Source organism: Sorghum bicolor, chromosome 8 (assembly GCF_000003195.3).
Source record: "Sorghum bicolor cultivar BTx623 chromosome 8, Sorghum_bicolor_NCBIv3, whole genome shotgun sequence".
NCBI classification, from domain to species: Eukaryota; Viridiplantae; Streptophyta; class Magnoliopsida; order Poales; family Poaceae; genus Sorghum; species Sorghum bicolor.
This window is the reverse complement of record NC_012877.2, coordinates 55,991,705-56,016,189: the sequence shown is the minus strand read 5'-3', so window position 1 is coordinate 56,016,189 and position 24,485 is coordinate 55,991,705. Positions and strand designations below refer to the sequence as shown.

The 24,485-nt window shown below is 42.2% G+C and overlaps 1 long non-coding RNA gene across 1 annotated transcript; it reads right to left on the bottom strand.

The window, feature by feature from the left end:
• LOC110429866 lies at nucleotides 4,662-6,081 on the bottom strand. The gene is made up of 4 exons (XR_002447049.1): nucleotides 5,993-6,081; nucleotides 5,823-5,915; nucleotides 5,627-5,723; nucleotides 4,662-5,498 (listed from the first exon to the last, which is right to left on the bottom strand). It is a non-coding gene; the product is annotated as an uncharacterized LOC110429866 (long non-coding RNA).

The following is a 24,485-nucleotide window of genomic DNA, read 5'->3' as shown; positions in this document are numbered from 1 at the left end:
GCGATCCATGGCGTAAAGACAAAAAAGACGCTTTGCTGTTTCAAAAGCGTATTCTACGTTGGTTAAAAGGAAAATGCGTTTTCAGATAATTACTAAACTGCCACTGGATTTGTTTAGCTCATAAAATATTCATTTTAACTCCGATTTGACCCATTCAAATTGCGTTAGGTTCGTTTTCATGAGCTCTACATGTTAGTAACACTGTTTTCTCAGTTTGAAACCTTTTAATTTCGTGATCCTATTTAATTAATTACTTTTCTATATAAAATCTTAGAAAATCCATATCTTTTACGTTTTAATTCTTATTTTCGTGAACTTTATGTTTGTGTGATCGTAGCGCTGCGTAGAATATTTTGATAAACTTTTATATTTATTTTACCACTGTTTGGTGTATTGTTCTAATTGTAGCCTTGTTTGCTTCGTGTATGTTTTCTCCGATTGTTTGTGTGATCGATGATCGAGTTTAGACGATGAGCAATTCTTGGTGAACTAGAGTGCTTCAGTGATTAAGATCAGAGCCTTGGACAACCAGTAAGACCAGCAAGATCAGCAAGAGCATATGGATCAAGGCAAGTATAGCATTTGGATTTTATTTCTGTGACCATGATCGTGTGGCTAGATTAATGTTAAGTAATAAACAATAAAAATGACTTTTTAGCAACTTGATGATTGTCTGTACGTGATCACCCGGGACAACAGTGCAACCATGAGGGCTATAATGGCTCTGGCTTTAGCTCAGTATGAAGACCTTTTCTAGCTTGTTAGAGGTTACCCGAAAGGGCGGAGGGGCTGAACCGACACGGGTATAGTGCGAGCCCCTATCCCTATGTGTATAGGCTGCGCGTCATTGTGCCATTCGGAAGGGGGGTATCTATATCTGCTCGCGAAGGAAACCTTGCGGCCCTAACATGTTAGACGAACTTTTGAAAGGCTTCATAGTGATCTCTGCCGACTTTCCTTGGTAGTGGGTTAAGAGGTCGACGGGCCTCGGGCGAAAGGGTAAATCATGACTCATGTGTAAAGATGTACAACCTCTGCAGAGTGTTAAAAACTAGTATACTAGCTGAGCTCACGGTCAGGAGCGGCCTTGGGGACATCTACATTAAGGGTGATGATTCTTGTTGTGTTAAAATACTCATTATTTATTGTTTAATGCTTTATGTCACATTAAGGGTGATGATTTATGTCACATTGATCATGAGATTGTGGGAGCTATACAATCTAGTTGCTATACTTGTTGAGTTCGACATGGACTCACTCTTGCTATTTCCCCCAAACTTCAGGATTTGCTTTAGGCTTGTGATCAACCAGTCAGTTGGATCCTGTAGAGTGAAGTTAATACCCGAAGTTTGGAGTTGTCTATCCGTTGTTTGCTATCAAAGGTTATCTCTTTTATACTAAGTACGCTATAAATTTATGCATTGTCTTTTGATATTACCCCTTATTTGTAGCTATATGTGAGATTTGACTTCTAAAACTCACATATGGTGCATATCTGGTTTTGTTCTTAAAATCGGGTATTACAGCAACATGCAACAGGAGAATATGGTTTGTGGTCTATGTATATATAGAATTTCAATTCTAAAGTCAACAGGAATATAGAGAATTTAAAATTATTACAAAATGTTGAAACATGTACGAAACGATCACACACACCATCTTTAGCTCAACTGGTGTGGTGTGTTTTTGCTTGCTAGAAGTCAATAGTTAAGTAAGGCGAAGATGGGGGAGGAGTGCAACTTGTTTTTACCAAAGGGATATGAAATGCTCGGGGGCATGTGTGCCAACTGTGCTACCATGGACAACTACTAGAAGGCCACTAGAAAATACAAGGTGATTTTCAATTAATTAGATAGGTGCTACTTCTAGAGGTGGTGGAACTAGAGTCATTGGGCATGAAACCATTGGTATTCTACATATGTGTAGGATTGCAATGGAATCCAAGACAAACTAAGTGATGCACAAATTCTGCCTCGAGAGAAAATGCAAACACAACAATGCTACCTATCACTTCAATGTCAAGGTATGATGCTCGATCTACTTGAAGAAAATGTCTTATATAGTTGTGTATAGTTGTGTCTAAAACTATTCTATAGTTTAATTTGTGTTAAGAAACTTTAATGTGAGGATTGTTTTTTATTTTATATATGTACATCACACACACAAACACACTAGCAGGTTGCTTGAGTAGAGTCTGAACATAGACAACAACTAGGTGATGCCATTATCACAAATAGCTTACCCCACTACAACAAACAACTATTGTGATGCAGGGTTCAAATTAACATCTCAATCAGCTACAATATTATACAAAAGGTGAAAAGGGGTGAGATTATTTGAATGGTTCAATTGATTAGAGGAGAGTTGTATTACACATATAGGCTAAGGAGACTACATCCTATGGTTTATAGAAACACCACTAATCAAGGATCACCTCATACTCTCTAGCAGACTAACCACATTGACTAGGCAGGCTAGCTATACATGCCTCGCTCTAAACCCTTGCACACCAAAACATATTGACTAGATAGGCAGGTTGTACATGTACACAACATAGTATAACACCCTCCTGCAATTGCATCATGTCGCACCCGGTTTTCCAAAGAAGACCAAGCGCTAACTATATGTGTGCCCAGGATGTCCACACGACACATATAGCGACAAATATGGAGAATATCAAGAACAATGCTTTATTATATATCGGAACATAGTTACAACATGGCTTACATCTATTACAAAGCATAGTGGAAACTAATCCTAATCTTCACTTTGGGTCTCCATTTTCCACAGGGACGGTTGATTGGGGGTACACTCGCCTAGTACTCCTGGAACATCTCAGGGAACGCCGCCTTTGTATCATCATCTGGTACCCATCCGGGATTTTGATTGTTGAATGTAAAGCAAGTGTGAGCGCACCATACTCAACAAGTATAACATGAGGGGATGCAAGGCTCAAAAGGCTTGACTTGGTTTGACTGCGACAAGCATTTTTAGTTGGTCATATTTTATTATTAGACCTATGTTTCTAGGTTATGCTTAAGCTCCCAAGATGAGAAGTATGATAATTATCATCAAGATTAATGATCACCCAAACCATCCATAGAACCATCTATCTCGAAAAGGATCCAGGCCGCTCGTGTCCGTGAGCACGGCTGATATATCAGTTTTAAAACACTCTGCAGAGCTTGTACACTTTCACCATGAGTCGTGTTACCCATATGCCCGAGGTGATCAGCCTCTTGACTCACTTCCAAGGTAAGTCGGCAGGGTTCACTATGAAGCCTTTCGAAAGTCCCCCCTAACAAGTTAGTAGCCGCGAGGTTTCAATGGCAAGTGTGCATAGGTGTCCTCCTCCAAGAGGCACATGTGGTCGCGGCACTGTACACACCAAGGTAGGAAAACAACTATACACCACGAGGCACCCCCCTCTTGCGCCTTTCGGTAACCACTAACAAGTTAGAGAAGTTCAGTTTACTGAGCTAAAGCCAGAGCCATGTAGCTCTCATGGTTGTACGGTAAATCCTGGGTGGCCGCTTTAAGATTCAGTCCTTACGGAGGGCAGACTAGAGCACCCAAAAAGGCTCAATGCTCTAGCCCCCTTATATCCATGTTGATAAAAAGCATCATTTTATCATTGATTACATAATCCATTAGTCAAGATTAACATTATATTGTTTGGTGATTACAGACTAAGCAAAACTACCCATATGCATAACCCATGGTAACAAGGGATTCAGGATAACAAAAGTTCTAGGTAAAGTCCTTAGGGGTTTATCATATTAGACACATGCACATGAAGAGGTTATTAAATAGTTATTAGGTAACAAGGGAAACTCATGTTACACTTGCCTTCCAAATTCTTGCTATCCAACTTCTTGATCATCCTTGTAGAGCCCCTCTTCTAACGTTAGCAATCAACTGGTACAAGCATCACAAGAACCTAAAAACAGTACACCAAGCATTACAAAATAGGATAAATGTTTTAAACACGTAGAACTTGCAACTACAATTGTTGAGCGCAAAAACAACTAACATAAAAGTCGTGATTAAAAGATATATCAGATAGAGACTAGAAGGTTCGATAAATGATAGGATTAGAGTAAACATGATGGACATGGACGCAAGATTTATGGAGCACAAGGATCTATAGATGATTTGTTGATGACTATGGATTTGTGAAGAGGATACATGGAACATATTATGACTAGTGGCTGCACGGATGAAATGTTACATAAAAGGGAAGCACGATGTTGACGATTTGCACACCGGTTGAGCAAACCCAGTGGCGGACAGTGGTGGTTATGATTACAAGGAACATGGTCTTAGCATCACCAAATTGAGATCATTTTTGTGGGCTTGTTGTGGACTGTATGAAGTATGTTGTAGCAAAATAACATGATGTTTTGACTATCGGATAGTCGGGGAACGAGATTGCAAGATGGTACTGCGTGGCTGTTGGCATGACAGGAGCAGCGACACGATGATGCTTATATTTTGGGCATTGTGGCTCATATGAACAAGAAAACTTGCAGAGATGTGTATAAATATTTGATATACACTATGATCAAAGGGCATGACCACTAGAGTGGCGATTCATCGAGAACACACATGCCAACTTGTCTCAACGCGGCTGCAGGACAGCAGGGACAGCAAGCACAAGATAGAAACATTTCTCTTTTATCTTTAATCCTATGGTCATGGACATGTGCAACAATATAATACATATTGTGGTCGAAGGACACAGTCACCGGAATGTTGGAACATTTTGGAATATGCATGCCAACCAGCTGGAACTCTGCTGTGGGGCAGCAGGGACAGTGAGCAAAAGATAGGATCATATCTCTTCCATATTTGATCCTATAGCCATGAAACTTTGCAGAGGCATGTGCAAGGATAGGACACATATGCTGTATGAATGGTTTGATGATTTTACTAATGTATTATGGGGAACATCACTACCAAACAGAGGCGCAACACTGCTGAAATAGCAGAGACAACAGAAAACCGAAAAGACAATGATATCTCTTTCATCTTGAATTCTATTACCATGGAATTTCTCAGGGGTGTGTGCAAAGGTACAAAACACACTATGGTTGAAGGACACGGTCACTGGAGCGATAGTGCCAACCAACAGGAATGCTAATGCGGGGCAGCAGGGACATCATGCACAAGAACATTTATAACTCTTTTGTGTTAGGCTCTATGGTGATGAAATTTGGCAAGGACATGTTCAACTTCATGACGAATATCATTTTCAAAGGATTTGATGATTGGAGGAAAGGATCTTATGGAACATGCATGCCAATCGGAAACAATGCTGCTGCAAGGATGCAGGAGCAGCAAGCATGATGATATCAATAACTCCGGTATCGCTGGTCCTATGACCAAACTGATTTACAGAGGTGTGTACAACATCAAGGGCTATATCATGATCAAAGGGTTTGATGACTGGAGGCCTGGATCACTGGGAATGTGAACGGTAACCGGCAGCAGCATTGCTGTCCACGAGGGGCAGAGACATGATTGTTAGAAAACATTGCTGGAATTCGACCACACGCAGATTATGGCATGTGTTCTATAAGGAATAACATATTAACAAGATGGAGAACATGATGGTGGTCCTCACATCAGGGTTAGTTGTAGCAGGAGACGAAGTTGACGGTGGCCGACATCGACTATGGGTGATGACAGGGTCTGCGATCATCGGAGCAGCGCCAATTCCACTTCGAAGATAATCATGCAACATGAGAGATCAAAAGAGGTTGATGAGAAGGGGCACGAGCAGCAGGATCAAAGAGGGAAGGGGGAAGGGATGGCCTCACCACTCACTGTACAGCAGCGAAGACGACAACAATCAGTGGGGTGTTGATATAGGTTCGAGCACACCGGAGTTTCTTCCATGTAGCGTTCAAGATCTGGGTATCATGACCACAAAGAGGATGAACTGAAGATCATTTTCATATTGAAGAACACAGAAGGATGATCTCCTTACCATGGCATGGTGTCAAGTTTTCTGGCGATGAGGTAAATCACGCAGCGGCAAAATGGAACCGCTGCTGCGTGGGGGCTCCATTTTTGGTGGATGAACAACTGAGGAAGTTGGAGATGCTGCCATGGGGAAGGGAGAGGAAGATGGAGGGGGCTGTTACTCTGGTGGTGGTGTGAGGGAGAGAGGAGAATAGGAGGAGGCGCCCTGCTGATGGTGTGCGTGAGGGAGAGAAAGAGGGGAATATATGGCTGCCCTTTTGCTGCATGGAGGCATGCAAATGGAGTGTGATTAAATGGAGTTATTAGGAGGGGAATGAAGAGAGGTGTGCTGCATGGTTTATGCGTGAGAATAAGAGGAGGGAGGGTCTGTTTCACCTGCTTCCATTCTTTGCATTTAGAGAGTGTTAAAGTTGAATGAAAAGGGAGCTTATGAAAGGAATTAAAGGTGAGGGCTGCTGTTATTTTATTTGAGGGACAGAGGGCAGGCGCCATCTGATAGTTTGTGAGTGAAAGGAGAGCAAGCATTGCTGCTGCATGCTTGTATAATGAAGAGAAAGAAATAAATTGATGGAATGAAGAAGCATTCTTAAGAGAATTGTGCATGCCTAGTAAATTATGGGGCAAAGTAATTTTGTGCATCTATTTTGCATGGGAGTAGAGAGGGCGTGGGAGCAGTAGAAGAATGATGACATAATCCATGACTGGTCATGCCTTTCATTTGAGTAATTGCACAAAAATAGGAGGGAGATTAAGGAGGAGTACTAAGTGTTGATGTTATTTTGCATGAGGGGGAGACAAATGGGTGTTAGCAGGAATAAGGAAGATGTCGACCAGGGAGAGGTGAGTGCAACCACTCCTAATTTTGTGAACTAATGGAGAGGAAACCGGAGGTGTTAAGAAGGGGTGTGGTTAAGAGAGGCGTGACCAAGAGAATTAAGAGAGATGATTTATATGACGCTGCTGTTTTATGCATGAGAAGGAAAGGACATATGGCTGCATGCATAAGCTTGAAGAGATGGAGTAAAGAGTGGTTTAGAAAATTAAGAGAGAAAGGAATTGATTTGGTTTGTCATTTTCTTGCATGAGAGGTAGGGAGCTGCGCAAGGGAAAAGAAAGAGACCCATTGCATACACTGTTTTAGAGGTGAATTTGATGGACTCATAGAAATTAAGAGAGGAATTATGTTGCATGGGGAAGGGAGAAAAGAGGCGCCACCAAGAAAAGAGGGGCAGCAGCATCACATAATATTGCTGCTGCATGCATGCAATTGAAGCAAAACCAGTGGTCTAAATGGCGTTGTGTGAAGAGAATTATAGAGAGGTGTTACCATATTTTTGCATGAGAGGAGAGTGGGACGATGCAGAGTAGGTTAAGAGGGAGGCTGCTGGTTTAATTTCAGCATGCATGCAATTGATGATTTGAGGAAACGATGGAGTAAAATGGGAATTAAGAGAGGAGGTATTTGATGCTCCTATTTCTTGCATTAGAGGAATGAGGAGGATGCGCCACAAGGAAGAGATGTGCTGCTCTTTTGTGCATGCAAATGAGGAGGAGACAAGTGAAGTATGTGATTAAGGAGAAGTATTATGTATTGCAATTATTTTTGCATGAGAGAGGGATAAGGTGGTCGGTATGGAGAATAGTGGGGCTGCTGCTGTATTTCACGAGATTGAGAAAACTGGGGGAGTGAAAGGATGGCATTAAGAGTGGATTAAGAGAGGAATTAATAGGTGCACATATTTTTGCATGAGGATAAGAGATTGACGTGGGCAACAGCAATTGAAGTTGCATGGCTGTCCTTTACTCCTACGTTTGAGAGAAAGTTGAATATAACGGAGTAAAGAGGACATTTAGGAAGAGATGAGACCATGTGATTAAGTGGAGAACTAATGTCATTGTTTTCTGCATATGAGTAAAGGAAGACTAGTGGAAAAGAGGAGATGGTGTGGGAGAGAGGTGAAAGGTGGTTTGGACTTGGCCCAAAACAAGAGAAAACACTCGGCTTGATCCGTTAGTGGAAAGAGAGAAGAAGTATAGGTTCTCATGATGGACTGGATGAATGGATGAGAGACAATAAAAGATTGGTCCAAATAATTTGTGGACTCCAAAATAACCAATATCTTGAGAAACAAAAATAGGAGATAAAATGAGAACGTGTCATGCTAGAATTTTGTAGGATGTTGGCAAAATACTTTTGATAATTTGGGAAGATGAAATTGGGATCAACCTAGGCATATTTGAAAACATTTAAATTTATTTTCTACACAAAAACACAGTGCAAAGGCAGGAATGCAACAAACAACTAAGTTGTATTGCAAAAATTTTAGAAACTCACATTTTCACTATCTAGAATGTTGACAACATAATGGAACATTTTATAAAATAATAAAATGTTTGGCTTTGTTTTTAGTGTTTTCTTAGTCATATCCCAAAGAAGGAATTTTGGGGTGTGACACATCATAAGTGGAACAAACATTAAGACTGGACCAGAACTCCATAAAGACTAATAATGGATGCCCCTTGCTGAAGATGTTGGTAAACTAGGATGCCATAGAGACATGAAGGACATGAACATGACCAAGTGCAACCCGCTCCAAAACAAAGTGTAGGTAAATCTCCACATGTTTGGTGCACTAGTCCTGGACAAGGTTGCAGGACATGTAGACTATGTTGAAATTATCACAGTACATTAGAGTTGTCTTGCATAGAGGATTGTGCAGCTCAGACAAGAGTTGGCATAGCTAGATGACTTTAGCAACAGCATTGGTGACCACTCGATACTTAGCCTCAGCACTAGAGCGAGACACTATATTCTAGTGATTGGATGACCACAAGACCATATTGTCATCAAGAAACATTACATAGCCGAAGGTTGAGCAATGGATGTCAGGGCATCCCACCCAATCAACATCAGAGTAAACAACCAAATTAGACTGAGAACATGGGTGTACAAACAAGGCCATATGCATGCATCATGTTGCAGACGTAGTGCATAATCCACTTGAGAGTGACAAGATGAGGCTCCCTTGGGTCATGCATATGAAGATAGACTTGCTAAAGTGTATAGGAGATATTAGGCCATCCTAGTGAAAGTGAGACACTAAAGAGCACCTATGTGGCTGCAAAAGTCCAAAGGATAGGACACTCGTGTGCCATCTACAAAGAGCTTAGGACCACGTGGCCTTAGTAGTGGTATATAGACTAAGAAGGATGAGCCATGGAGATCATTGAGGATTGCGTAGATCTGATCCTCACCAGTGTAGGTAGCTACGATGGCGGAGGTTATCTTCTTGAGAGTGGCGATGCTGCTCTACTATGCCATAGAGAGAGGAGCAAGGTAGTAAGAGAGAGGAGTCATCCAGCTGCCCTACATCATGAAGACTGGAGGGATTAAGCTTGACCTAGGGTTTCTGGACCTTGCACTACCATCCGCTAGCATGTTCATCTAGCTCACCGAGCACCGCTTCTTTCGCATCTTATTCCATGGCCCCTAGAAGCTCAGCGATATTGTCTCCTCAGCTCACTGTCCAAGCTTACAAAGGGTTAGTGTCTAGGTGTCCCGTGGCATAGATGGTGGGCTTACTATCCACTTGGAGTCTCTCCTTTAGATCTAGCTGGCACACCTCATTGGCTTTCGATGGCTCACAATGATGATGTTGGCTCTATATAGCAGTTTGTTGTGGGTTTTTGCCTTGAAAATTATTATCAAGATGATTATGGGAATGATGGTGACAATGGTGGTTGTGGTGGTGATGATGATGATGTTGATACAGATGTTGCTACTGTCGGCAGTGGTGGTTTAGGTGCTACTAAAGGTAATGGTAATGATTCAAATGTTCACATCATGACACATCAACTTGTGTCCCTAGGGTGGCATGATATGTGTCAACCACAATATGTATCATCCATGATATGTGCACATGTTGGCAATGTGGAATAACTCAAACAGCGGAGCATCTATCTATATGTATATTTGCATCAAGACAATGAGCTAAACCACAACTGCATCAAAAAGTATTATCGTGCTGATTATGAGAATGATGGTGATAATGGTGGTGGTGGTGATGCTGATGCGGATATTGCTACAGTTCGTGGTGGTGGTGCTAGTAGTACTAAAGGTAATGGTAATGATTTAATTGTTCACATCATAGTGCCTCAAATTGTGTACATTTTGGCAATGTGCAACAACTCAAACAGTTGAGCATCTATCTATACCTATGGCCCAGGCCACATATGGATGGACCTAGACCACAGGTTGTAGGCAGTGGGCTCACTATCTAGTTGGAGTCTCTTCTTCAGATCCTGCTAGCACACCTTGTTGGCTTTTGGTACCTCACAATGGTGACCCTAGCTCTATAGTATACCTATGGGTTTCTGCCTTGAAAATTTTGTCATGATGATTATGAGACTGATGGTGATAATGGTGGTGGTGGTTACACTGATGTGGATGTTGCCACGGTTGGTGGTGGTGCTGCTACTACAAGAGGTAATCATGAAGAATCAATTGTACGTTCACATCATAGCGCCTCAACTTGTGTCTCTAGGGCGGGATGATATGTATCATCCACAATATGTGTACATTTTGGCAACGTGGAACAACTCAAACAACTGAGCATATATCTATATGTATATTTGGAACAAGACAATGAGTTGAATCACAACTGCATGGGACTCCTAAAATGATTTCAAGTCATCAAATATCTTACTCTTATGCTTGCTTTTTAGAAGAATTTGACAGATGGCTTACAATAAGTGATGGGACACATAACAATGCTCCCTCAAATTATGTCATTAAAACAAAATGTACTCCACCAAATCCATGGTTTTGGAGATCGTTGTTTCCATCTGCTCAGGATGTATGACAGTCTACAAAGATTGGTTTCTTAGTTTTATGAGGCACCAAACTTAGTGGTACAATATTTTTGTCCTTAAGGCAACCTTTGTGAGCAAACCAACCGAGTGGAAGACCGAGAAGCTCAGTCTCATGCACCTTGAAGAAGTAGTAATCATTGACACAAATGGGACTGACCATGAAATTGCTATTTTTAAATGACTATCCAAATGCATGGTCAACCTAAATAAGATAAGATAAAAGTATCATTCAAACACTCAAAGCAAGGTCAATAAAGTGTATCAAAAGTTGAAAAGATTTGCTAGGCCACAAACATGCATAACGGTTGGAAGAGGTGCCCAAGTAATAGACTATGCCTACTAGAACCATATGTCCTATACACTAGACAAATATTTGAACCATTCCACACAATCTCTTTCATAAGAGGATATTGCATTAGAGGTCATGTGATTAGTGGAACCAAAATCAAAATACCACTCATGTAGCGATAGTTGTTGTAGTTCCATGGTCTAAAAATTGGTCTCTAAGCCCTATGGATCCCATCCACGACCTACTGGTGGACAAGTCAAAGGATGGATGCCCCTGCTAGTAGGCTAGCTAGATGCAGGACACCCCACTGGCTAACCCACTGTCTGTGTGCACCAGTGAGCAGAGTGTGGGTTGGCTGGGTCAGCCCAAGCGGAGTACGAAGCACCTATGGCCCATGCCATAGATGGATGGACCTAGACCATGGGATTTAGGTGGTGGGCTCACTATCTAGTTGGAGTCTCTTCTTCAGATCCTGCTAGCGCAACTTTTTGGCTTTTGGTAGCTCACAATGGTGACCCTAGCTCTATAGTAGTTACATGTGGGTTTCTGCCTCGAAAATTATTGTCATGATCATTGTGAGAATGATGGTGATAATGGTGGTGGTGGTGGTTATGCTGATGTGGATGTTGCTACGGTTGGTGGTGGTGGTGCTACTACTACTAGAGGTAATGGCAATGCCTCAACTTGTGTTCCTAGGGTGGGATGATATGTATCATCCACAATATGTATCATCTATGATATGTCTACATTTTGGCAATGTGGAATAACTCAAACAGTTGAGCACATATCTATATGTATATTTGAAACAAGACAATGAGCTAAATCACAAATTCATGGGGCTTTTAAAATGGTTTCAAGTCATCAAAAATCTTACTCTCATGCTTGTTTTTTAGAAGGTTTTGATAGAAGGCTTACAATATGTGATGGGAGACATAACAATGCTCTCTCATATTATGTCATTAAACCAAAATGTACTCAACAATATCCATGGTTTTGGAGATTGTTGTTTCCATCTGCTTAGGATGTGTGACGGTCCACAAAGATTGGCTTTTTAGTTTTTTTAAGGCACCAAACTTAGAGGTACAATATTTTGTTTGTTAGGCAGCCTTAATGAGCAAACCAACCAAGTGGAAGACCATGAAGCTCAGTCTAATGCACCTTGAAGAAGTAGTAATCATTGACACGAATGGGACTGACCATGAAATGGCTATTTTTATATGACTATCCGATTGGGAGGTCAACCTAAAGAGGCTAAGATTAAAGTATCATTCAAACACTCAAAGCAAGGTCAATAAAGTGCATCAAAAGTTGAAAAGATTTGCTATGCCACAAACATGCATAACTTTGGAAGAGGTGCCTAAGTAATAGACTATGTGTACTAGAACCAAATGTCCTATACACTAGACAAATATTTGAACCATTCCACACAATATCTTTCATAAGAGGATATTGCGTTAGAGGCCATGTGATTAGTGTCACAAAAATCAAAATACCACTCATGTTGGGGTGGTTGTTGTAGTGCCATGGTCTAAAAATAGGCCGCTAGTCTCTATGAATTCCATCCACGAGCTATTGGTGGACTGGTCAGAGGTAGGATGCCCCTGCTAGTAGGCTAGCTAGACACGGGACACCCCACTTGCTAGCCCACTATCTTTGTGCACCAGTGAGCAGGGCATAGGTTGGCTAGGTTAGCCCAAGTGGAGTACAAGGGACCTATGGCCTGGGCCTTATGTGGATGGACCTAGACCACGGGTTGTAGGCGGTGGGCTAACTATCCAGTTGGAGTCTCTTCTCATCCTACTAGCCGATGTTGTTGGCTTTCGGTAGCTCACAATAGTGACCCTTGCTCTATAGTAATTACCAGTGGGTTTCTGCCTTGAAAATTATTTTTGTTATAACTTTGAGAATGATGGTGATAATGGTAGTGGTGGTGGTTATTCTCATATAGTGTTATTATGGTTGATGGTTGTGATGTTGCTATTACTAGAGGTAATGGTAATGATTCAATTGTACATTCACATTACAGCGCCTCAACTTGTGTCCCTAGGGTGGGATGATATGTATCATCCACAATATGTATCATCCTCAAATTGTGTACATTTTTGGTAATGTGGAACAACTCAAACAGCTGAGCATATATCTATATGTATATTTGGAACAAGACAATGAGCTGAATCAAACTGCACGGGGCTCCTAAATTGATTTCAAGTCATCAAAAATCTTACTCTCATGCTTGTTTTTGAAGGATTTGATAGATGGCTTACAATACATGATGGGAGACATAACAATGCTCCCTAAGGATATGTCACTACAACAAAATGTACTCAACCGAATCCATGGTTCTCGAGTTTGTTGTTTCCTTCTATTCAAGATGTGTGATGGTCTACAAGGATTGGCCTTAGAGGTACAATATTTTGTCCTTTAGGCAGCATTTGTGAGCAAACCAACCAAGTGGAAGACCGTGAAGCTCAGTCTCATGCACCTTGAAGAAGTAGTAATCATTGACACGAATGGGACTAACCATGAAATGGCTATTTTTACATGACTATCCAATTGGGTGGTCAGCCTAAAGAGGCTAAGATTAAAGTATCATTCAAACACTAAAAGCTAGTCAATAAAGTGCATCAAAAGATGAAAAGATTTCCTAGGCCATAAACATGCATAACATTGGAAGAGGCCCAAGTATTAGACTATGCGTGCTGGAACCAAATGTCCTATACACTAGACAAATATTTGAACCATTCCACACAATCTCTTTCATAAGAGGATATTGCATTAGAGGTCATGTGATTAGTGGCACAAAAATTGAAATACCACTCATGCTGGGGTGGTTGTTGTAGTGCCATGGTCTAAAAATAGGCCGCTAGGCCCTATGGATCCCATCCACAAGCTGTTGGTGGACTGGTCAGAGGTAGGATGCCCTTGCTAGTAGGCTACCTAGACTTGGGACACCCCACTTGCTAGCCCCACTATCTTTGTGCACTATTGAGCAGGGTGTAGGTTGGCTGGGATAGCCCAAGTGGAGTAGAAGGCACCTATGGCCCGCGCCACATGTGGATGGACCTAGACCATGGGTTGTAAGCGGTGGGCTCACTATCGAGGTCGAGTCTCTTCTGATCCAACTAGCACATATTGTTGGATTTTGGTAGCTCACAACGGTGACCCTTCTCTATAGTAGTTACCCATAGGTTTTTTCCTTAACTACTATTGTTGTGATGATTATGAGAATGATGGAGATAATTGTGGTAGTGGTGGTTACACTGATGTGGATGTTGTTGCGGTTGGTGGTGATGATGTTGCTAGTACTAGAGGTAATGGTAACAATTCATTTGTACATTCACATCACAATGCCTCACTTGTGTCCCTATGGTGGGATGATATGTATCATCCACAATATGTATCATCCATGAATTGTGTACTTTTTTGGCAATGTGGAAGAACTCCAACAGTTGAGCATATATATTTGGAACAAGACAATGAGCTAAATCTCAACTGCATGGGGCTCCTAAATTGATTTCAAGTCATCAATAATCTTAATCTCATGCTTGTTTTTAGAATGATTTGATATATGGCTTACAATACATGATGGGAGACATAACAATGCTTCGTAAAATTATGTCATTAAAAAATGTACTCCACTGAATCCATGGTTCTGGAGATTGTTGTTTCCTTCTGCTTAAGATGTGTGATGCTCTACAAGGATTGGCCTTTTAGTTTTATGAGGCACCAAACTTAGAGGTACAATATTTTTGTCCTTCGTGAAGCCTTTGTGAGCAAACCAACCGAGTGGAAGATCGAGAAGCTCACTCTGATGCACCTTGAAGAAGTAGTAATCATTAACACAAATGGGACCAGTCATGAAATGGCTATTTTTATATGCTTATCTGATTAGGGGTCAGCCTAAAGAGGCTGGGATTAAAGTATCATTAAAAAACTCAAAGCAAGGTCAATAAAGTGCATCAAAAGCTGAAAACATTTGCTAGGCTACAAACATGTATAACTTTGGAAGAGGTGCCCTAGTAATAGACTATGTGTACTGGAACCAAATGTCCTATACACTAGACAAGTATTTAAACCATTCCACACAATCTCTTTCATAAGAGGATATTGCATTAGAGGTCATGTGATTAGTGGGACAAAAATCAAAATACCACTCATGTTCGGGTGGTTGTTGTAGTGCCATGGTCTGAAAATAGGCCGCTAGGCCCTACAGATCCCATCCATGAGCTGTTGGTGAACTGGTGAGAGGTAGGATGCCCCTGCTAGTAGGCTAGCTAGACACGGGACACCCCACTTGCTAGCCCACTATCTTTGTGCACCAGTAAGCAGGGCGTGGGTTGGTTGGGTCAGCCTAAGCGGAGTACAAGGCGCCCATGGCCTGAGCCAAATATGGATGGCCCTAGACCACGGGTTGTAGGCGGTGGGCGCACTATCCAGTTGGAGTCCCTTCTAATACAACTAGCACATATTGTTGGCTTTCGGTAGCTCACAATGGTGACCCTTCCTCTATATTAGTTACCCATAGGTTTTTTCCCTAACAACTATTGTTGTGATGATTATGAGAATGATGGAGATAATGGTGGTAGTGGTGGTTACACTGATGTGGATGTTGTTGCGGTTGGTGGTGATGGTGTTGCTACTACTAGAGGTAATGGTAACAATTCATTTGTACATTCACATCACAACGCCTCACTTGTGTCCCTAGGATGGGATGATATGTATCATCCACAGTATGTATCATCCTTGAATTGTGTACATTTTTGCCAATGTGGAACAACTCAAACAGCTAAGCATATATATTTGGAATAAGACAATGAGCTAAATCTCAACTGCATGGGGCTCCTAAACTGATTTCAAGTCATCAAAAATCTTAATCTCATGCTTGTTTTTTTCAAGGATTTGATAGATGACTTATAATACATGATGGGAGACATAACAATGCTCCCTCAAATTATGTCATTAAAAAATGTACTCCACCGAATCTATGGTTCTGGAGATTGTTGTTGTCACACCCATATTTTAAGAATAAAATAGGATGCATAAATGACTCATATGTGCCCCAGGAATAGTCGCACAAATAAGTAGACAAATCTCAAATGTACCATTGCAGTGTTCATTACATAGCGAAACATAAGAAATCACATAGTCTTATACATAAATGATAGCAAGATGTAAACAATGCTCTCGACGGAAGCTCCACACAGGGACACTGTTGACTGGTTGACTCCAAACCTAGTACTCATAACGGTAATCCTCATTCCAGTCATCTTCATTATCATATCCTGAGGTGTTGGGAAATTGCAAGAGTGAGCACATATCGTACTCAACAAGTATAACCAGGGGTTCATGAGGCTCAATTAGTTGACACGGGTTTGACTGCATTTAGCTTTTAATAGTGGATAGCATATTCATAATTAAATAGCAATTGTCAAGGTAGCATAAATAATCCATTAATCACATGATCAAGTGTAAGCATAATTAACTCATAGCATAAACAATAATCAAATGAACATAATAACATAACAAGCTCATCATCTTCATGTAGATGTCCCCAAGGCCGCTCCTGACCATGAGCTCGGCTAGTATACCAGTTTTACACTCTGCAGAGGTTGTACATCTTTACCCATGAGTCATGATTTACCCTTTCGCCCGAGGTAGCTAATCTCTTAACCCCCTTCCTAGGGAGGTCGGCAGGGATCACTATGAAGCCTTTCAAAAGTTCGTCTAACAAGTTAGGGCCGCAAGGTTTCCTTTGCGCGCAGATATAGAGCCCCCCTTCCGATGGCACAATGACTCGCAGCCTATACTCATACAGACAGAGGCCACACTATACCCAAAACGGTTCAGCCCCTCCACCCTTTCGGGTAACCGCTAACAAGCTAGAAAAGGGCTTCATACTGAGCTAAAGCCAGAGCCATTATAGCCCTCATGGTTGCACTGTTATCCCGGGTGATCACGTACAGACAAGATCTCATACAGTTATTTGTCATTCTTTTATGTTCATTGCATAGCTATTAATCATCTTACAAGATCATGGATTATATCAAGCACTAGCACATCTACACCAAATGCATATCAAGTAGGTAGCAAGGAATACAGGTAACAATCATCTATGATTTTGCTAAGGTCGACAAGGTGATAGCATGCATATGATATATATGTGTACTTAAGTGAATAGGTAACAAGGATGATCCCAAGTTATACTTGCCTTGACCAAAGCTCTCCTGAGCCCGCTGGTCTTCAAAAGCTTGGTCTTGATCACCAACGTACAGCTCACCGTCTATACCCAAACATCAATCAACAACACGCAATCCAATGGAGACAATCATACACAAAGCAAACAAGGTATAATTAGAACATTACACCAAACAGTGGTAAAACAAATATAAAAGTTTATCAAAATATTCTACGCAGCGCTACGATCACACAAACGTAAAGTTCACGAAAATCGGAATTAAAACGTGAAAGATATGAATTTTCTAAGATTTCCTATAAAGAAATAATTAATTAAATGCTACTGCAGAATTAAAAAGTTTCAAAACAGTAAACTAATATTTCTAACATGTAGAGATCGTAAATACGAATCCAACGGAATTTGAATGGACAAAAACGGAGTTAAAATGAATATTTTATGAGCAAAACCAAATCAGTGGCAAAACTGTAATTAGCCGAAAACGTATGCTTTCAACACAAGGAAACGTAATCTGTTCCAGGGCGCCAGGGACCGCGGGGTAATTAACCAATCTTTCCAGGGACTCTTTACGAATTCTCGCAATGAAAGGGTATCTTCTAATCCTGGCCCTTGATCTTGGATCCGACGGTTCACGAGCTTCCAGGACCAAATCACGGTGGCGCCGGCCACCAGGGGCATTCCGGTGCGGCGGTGGCCATGCGAGCCGCCGGAAAGCTCGCCGGAGAATGTTGACTTCTCGTTTCCGAGCACGGTTTCAAGAAATAAAAACACCGGCGGGAAGAGGAGCTCGCCGCGGACTCACCTAACCACTTAGCGGGCGTCGGGGATGGCTTAGGATGGTCCGGCCGCGAGGAGACGAGGAAGAAACTTCCTGCACGTTACGGCGTGATCCAACTTCGACGAATTCGGTAGCTAGGGTTCAATTTCAGCGGCGCGGTGGGAAAACGGGATGCGGGCGAGGCTAGAGATATTTATAGGGCTCGGAAAGGCAAGTTATCCCGGGGTTTTCGAGATTGGGAAGATTGGGCTCGGTTCTGTTTCGCTCCCAACCGAAACCTACCAGGCTACGGCAGGGAAGAAGAAAGGCGCTGCGCGCTGGGCCCCGCGCGTCAGCCAAAGGGAGGGAGAGAAGGGCGCGGGTGAGCTGCCCAACTGGGCCGCCGCGGATGGGCCAAGGTGGGGAAAAGTAAGCAGGCCGGAGAGGGGCTAGGCCGAGGGAGTGAGGGGGGTTTCGGCTGGGTTTTTTTTTCAAAAATCTTTTCTGTTTTCTTTTTCCAAACATTTTCCAACTAGAGTTTTGTGTGCAAAATAAATTCTCATAAAAAACAACAAGCATAGAATAAAATGTGCTCCAACATGAATGCAACAACATGTTTCTAAAACTTATGATAAATTTTATTTTCCACAAAATTATTTAAGTGCTAAATTTAAATGCTCTCAAAAATACTTAATTAAATCAAATTAAATCCTATTAATCCGAAATCAAATTTTGGGTGTTACAGTTGTTTCCTTCTGCTCAAGATGTGTGATAGTCTACAAGGATTGGCCTTTTAGTTATATGAGGCACCAAACTTAGAGGTACAATATTTTTGTCCTTCAAGCAGCCTTTGTGATCAAAGCAACCGAGTGGAAGACTGAGAAGCTCACTCTGATGCACCTTGAAGAAGTAATAATCATTGACACGAATGGGACTAACCATGAAATGACTATTTTTAAATGACTATCCGATTGGGTGGTCAACCTAAAGAGACTAAGATTAAAGTATCTTTCAAACACTCAAAGCAAGGTCAATAAAGTGCATCAAAAGTTGAAAATATTTGCTAGGCCACAAACATGCATAACTTTGGAAGTGGTGCTCTAGTAATAGACTATGTCTACTGGAACCAAATGTGCTATACACTACACAAATATTCGAACCATTCCACACTAGCTCTTTCATAAGAGGATATTGCATTACAGGTTATGTGATTAGTGGCACCAAAATTGAAATACCACTCAGGTTGGGGTTAGGGTTGTAGTTCCATGGTGTGAAAATTAGCCCTAGGCCCTATGGATCCCATTCACGAGCATTTGGTTGACTAGTTAGAGCTAGGATGCCCCTGTTAGTAGGATGGCTAGACGCGGGACACCCCACTAGCTAGCCGACTGTCTTTGTGCACTAGTGAGTAGGGCATGGGTTCGTAGGGTCAGCCCAAGCAAAGTACGAGGCACCTATGGCCTAGGCCACATATGGATGGACCAAGACCATAGGTTGTAGGCGGTGGGCTCACTATCTAGTTGGAGTCTCTTCTTTAGATCTTGCTAGTGCACCTTGTTGGTTTTTGGTAGCTCACAATGGTGACCCTAGCTCTATAGTAGTTACCCATGGGTTTCTGCCTTGAAAATTATTGTCGTGATGATTATGAGAATGATGGTGATAATGGTGGTGGTGGTGGTTACGTTGATGTGGATGTTGCTATGGTTGTTTGTGGTGGTGCTGCTACTAATAGAGGCAATGGTAATGATTCAATTGTAGTTTCACATCACAATGCCTCAACTTGTGTTCCTAGGGTGGGATCATATGTATCATCCACAATATGTATCATCCATGAGCTAAGCATATATCTATACGTATATTTAGGGTTTAGGGTTTGTTAATGTCGAACGACTAAACTAGCTAAGCATATATCTATACGTATATTTGGAATAAGACAATGAGCTGAATCACACACTGCATGGGGCTCCTAAATTGATTTCAAGTCATCAAAAAACTTACTCTCATGCTTGTATTTTAGAAGGATTTGATAGATTGCTTACAATACATGATGGAAGATGTAACAATGCTCCCTCAAATTATGTCATTAAAACAAAATGAACTCTAATGAATCCATGGTTTTGGAGATTGTTGTTTGCATCTGCTCAGGATGTGTGATGGTCTACAAAGATTGGCTTTTTAGTTTTATGAGGCACCAAATTTAGAGGTATAATTTTGTTCTTCAGACTGCCTTTATGAGCAAACCAACTGAGTGGAAGACTAAGAAGCTCACTCTAATGTAGCTTGCGAGTGTAAGACCAAGAAGCTCACTCTAATGTACCTTGAAGAAGTAGTAATCATTGACGCAAATGGGACTGATGATGAAATGGCTATTTTTAAATGACTTCAATTGGGTGGTCAACCTAAAAATTAATGTATCATTCAAACACTCAAATCAAGGTCAATGAAGTGCATCAAAAGTTGAAAAGATCTGCTAGGCCACAAACATGCATAACAGATGGAATGCCCAAGTAATAGGTATGTGTGCTAGAACTAAATGTCCTATACACTAGACAAATATTTGAACCATTCCACACAATCTCTTTCATAAGAGGATATTGCATTAGAGGTCATGTGATTAGTGGCCTCAAAATTGAAATACCACTCATGTTGTGGTGGTGACTGTAGCACCATGGTATGAATAGTGGTAGGGCCTATGGATCCCATCTAGGAGCTACTAGTGGGCCACCCGAAGGCAGGACGCCCCTACCCCACTGGTTGTGTGGGCTAGCGTGTAGAGCGTGGAATGGCTAGTTTGGCCCAACTGGAGGATGAGGTGCCTATGGCCTAGGCCACATATGGATGGACCTGGGCCACAAATTGTAAGTGGTTGGCTCACCATCCACTTGGAGTCTCTCCCTAGGCCACAATATGTATCATCCATGATATGTGTACATTTTGGCAATGTGGAACAACTCAAACAACTAAGCATCTATCTATATGTATATTTGCAACAAGGCAATGAGCTGAGTCACAACTGCATGGGGCTCCTATATCGATTTCAACCCATTGAAAAGGGAAAATTAGATCCATACCATTGAAAAAAGTAGAGTTTAGAAAAATAGCATCCAAAGATTTAGCTTTAGAAAGTTAGCATCAAAAGGTAGCTTTGTTGTTGCCTTCTATTATTTCTATTAAATGGACTTTAGTTGGATGGTTGTGTTGCTATCGTGACATCCTCGTTGAGCGTCACTACTACTACTGTAGGCTTTGGCGAGCATCCTATTCCACAAGATGGAGGTCTGAGTGGATCATAATCTCCAACGAGCTTCCAGGCCTACTACACTCGTGGATCGAGGTGGTCAATGTCCGGCATGGCACTAAAGTCGGGCAAGGATGACAACTATGACACATCATGCATGGTAGCTGCATCGGAGATGACAGCGGCCAGCTACTACAAGCATGATTTATCGCTCCAGTGATGGTTGTGGTCGCATCAACGATGGCAACAATGAGCTATGGTAACCACCCATATGGTGGAGGAAACATATCGTGATTTTGCTCGACTAGGCTTCAAACTTGAGATTAATGTGCTACCATCATTGCTACTGGCTGTCGACGAGGCCTACACATCTTGAACCTACTATAGTGTTGAGGCCTATGTTAACCTGTTTGGAGATGCAAAAAGGAGATGAAAAGGGTGGAACCATGGAAGGGGTGCAACATGTGTAGGAGATATGCAAAAAGGAGATGAAAAGGGTGGAACCATGGAAGGGGTGCAACATGTGTAGGAGATATGCAAAAAGGAGATGAAAAGGGTGGAACCATGGAAAGGGTGCAACATGTGTAGGAGATAGGGCTCCTAACGAGGAGGCGTGTCACTAGCTGGTGGTCCTCGCATTTGTTGTTGTGTGCTTGTGTTTCGTCCACTCATCCATACGTGTGTGTGTCTGTGTTCATTCTTGTGTGGTGCGCATGTTGGGTGGTACCAAAATTGAAATACCACTCATGTTGCAGTGGTTGCTATAGTGCCATGGTTTGAAAATGGCCACTAGGGCCTATGGATCCCAAGTAGGAGCTGCTGGTGGGGCTAGTCAAAGGTAGGATGCCCTTGCTAGTAGGCTAGCTAGAGGCGAGACATACCACTAGCTAGCCTACTGGTTGTTCGGTCCAGCAAGTAGGGCGTGGGTTCGCTAGGTTGGTCCAATCAGAGGACGAGGCGCCTATAGCCGGGGCCACATATGGATGGACCTGGACCATGGGATGTAGGCAGTGGCCTCATCACCGTGAGGAGCCTGTCTAGCACCGCCACTAGGAGCAGCAGAGCTAGCACCAGTGCCATTGCCACAAAGAGCCTTGGTTGCTATGGCCGTCACCCTTGCTGCATTTACCGTGCAACCAGTAGGTGCCACGGCCAGTAAGGTGGTTGATGGAGGTTGGGGTGCTTATGGCTTGGGCCATCTATCTTAGAGGCAACTAGGGCCATGGTGGGGGAGGCCTTATACATGGTGAGCTCATCAAAGCACAAGTCGGTGTGCTCCTGTAGGAAGGCGAGGAACAGGCGGCTGCGCTGAAGGTGGTAGCCGATGTTGGTGAAGTGATTGTTAAGACTAGGATTATGTTGAGGATGAGGGTGTGATCAAATGATATGTTTTTCGATATCACAAAGGTCCTCTACCATCATCTTGTAGTGGTGGCAATACTCAGCGGCTTAGAGATCACCCTACTAGAAGGAGTGGAACTCCTGGTCGGTGTAGACTTGCGGGTGGTATAGTTGCCGAGAAACTATGACTCAATGGTGAGCCAGGTGACATGGGTAGTGGCACCATGTTGGAAGATGATGTCAATGAGATCATCATAGATTGTGCTAAGGAGCTTGGTTCGGATGACATAGTCTATGTGCACCGAATCTAGGGAGTGTGGGCCATGATGTCATTAGAGGACGTGGCACTCCAACGAGAACTTCCCGACGGTGAGAAGGAATGATTTGCACCACCAGGCGTAGAAGGTGGACATGACATCAAGAAGCTATGGCATGAGAGCACAGATGTTCTATACCATGATGGCTTTGGCATGCAAGTTTAGAAGGGCCATGGCCTCATGTTGAAGAAGTGTTGCACCAAGATGAGGAAGATCACCATTGGCTTTAGTGGTAGCATCATCGTCATGGTGTACTTCCATGGGGTGTGGCTCTGCTGCTGCACACTCATAGGCAATGTGGTTGAGGGTATCATAAAGATGGGCATTAGCCTCATCATACTTAGTTTGAGCAAGGGCAGCATCATGATGAGCCTTCATCGTGTGGGCAAGGGCAGCATCATGAGCAGCGTTAGTCGCCTATGAGCGCGATCATCATCGACGTGCTAGAGGGAAGCAGCAACAGCAGCAGCGGTGGTGGAATCAATGGGGGTGATGGGGTCGGCCATGGAGCATCACTAGAGATTGAACATTAGGTGGAGCAACATTGGTGAAGGTGGCACGCTAGGTGGAGCAACACTGATGATAAGGGCTAGGTGCAGAAAGTGGGGAAAAACAGATGATGAAGCTAGGCTTTAATAACCATGAAAGAGATTGTGTGGAATGGTTCAATTGTTTAGAGGAGAGCCGTATTACACATATAGGCTGAGGAGACTAGATCCTGTGGTTTATAGAAACACCACCAATCAAGGATCGCCTCATCCTCCCTAACAGACTAACCACATGTACTAAGCAGGCTGGCTGTACATGCCTTGCTCTAAAGCCATGCACACTAACCATATTGACTAGGAAGGCCGGTTGTACGTGTACACATCATACTCTAACATCTACCAAGATCACCAAAACATGCCTATGAAAATGGGAAGAAGTAGGAAAGATCAAACCTATGTTGAGACTAGTAAGTTTTATCTTGTTTCACTATTATATCGTTAATTCTTCATAGTGCAACAACTCCTCTTGTTCTAGAGTTGTTCTAGAGGTTGGTCCAAGAATGCAGTAAATGTGTCAGTCCCATTGGATCAGTAAACATGTTTAGTTTAATTGTAACAAACTATTGGAGTCATGTTCTATAAGTTGTCTTATGTTATTCAACTAGCCTACACTTGTGTGAATTCCAGTTATCATTTGTTTGCTTTAATATCTTTTCAAGTTGTGACCATGGTCATGTCCATAGTTCCTTTGATTGCATATTTGGTGACAACCCTCCTATATTGGATAAGCACCAGAACAATTCAAATGTAGCTCTAACCCCTCTTCAAATCCCAAAGTTTTAAGGAAGGATTATTGCACAATTGTAAAAGTTAGCTTCTTGTTATCCTGTCATAATTTCTCCTTTTTCCTTGGGAGTAAACATAATAAATTGGGTATGAAAGTAGTAACTTATTGTTGAATTATTCTGTAGAAGCTGACTGGTGTGCCTAAAGAGATTGTAA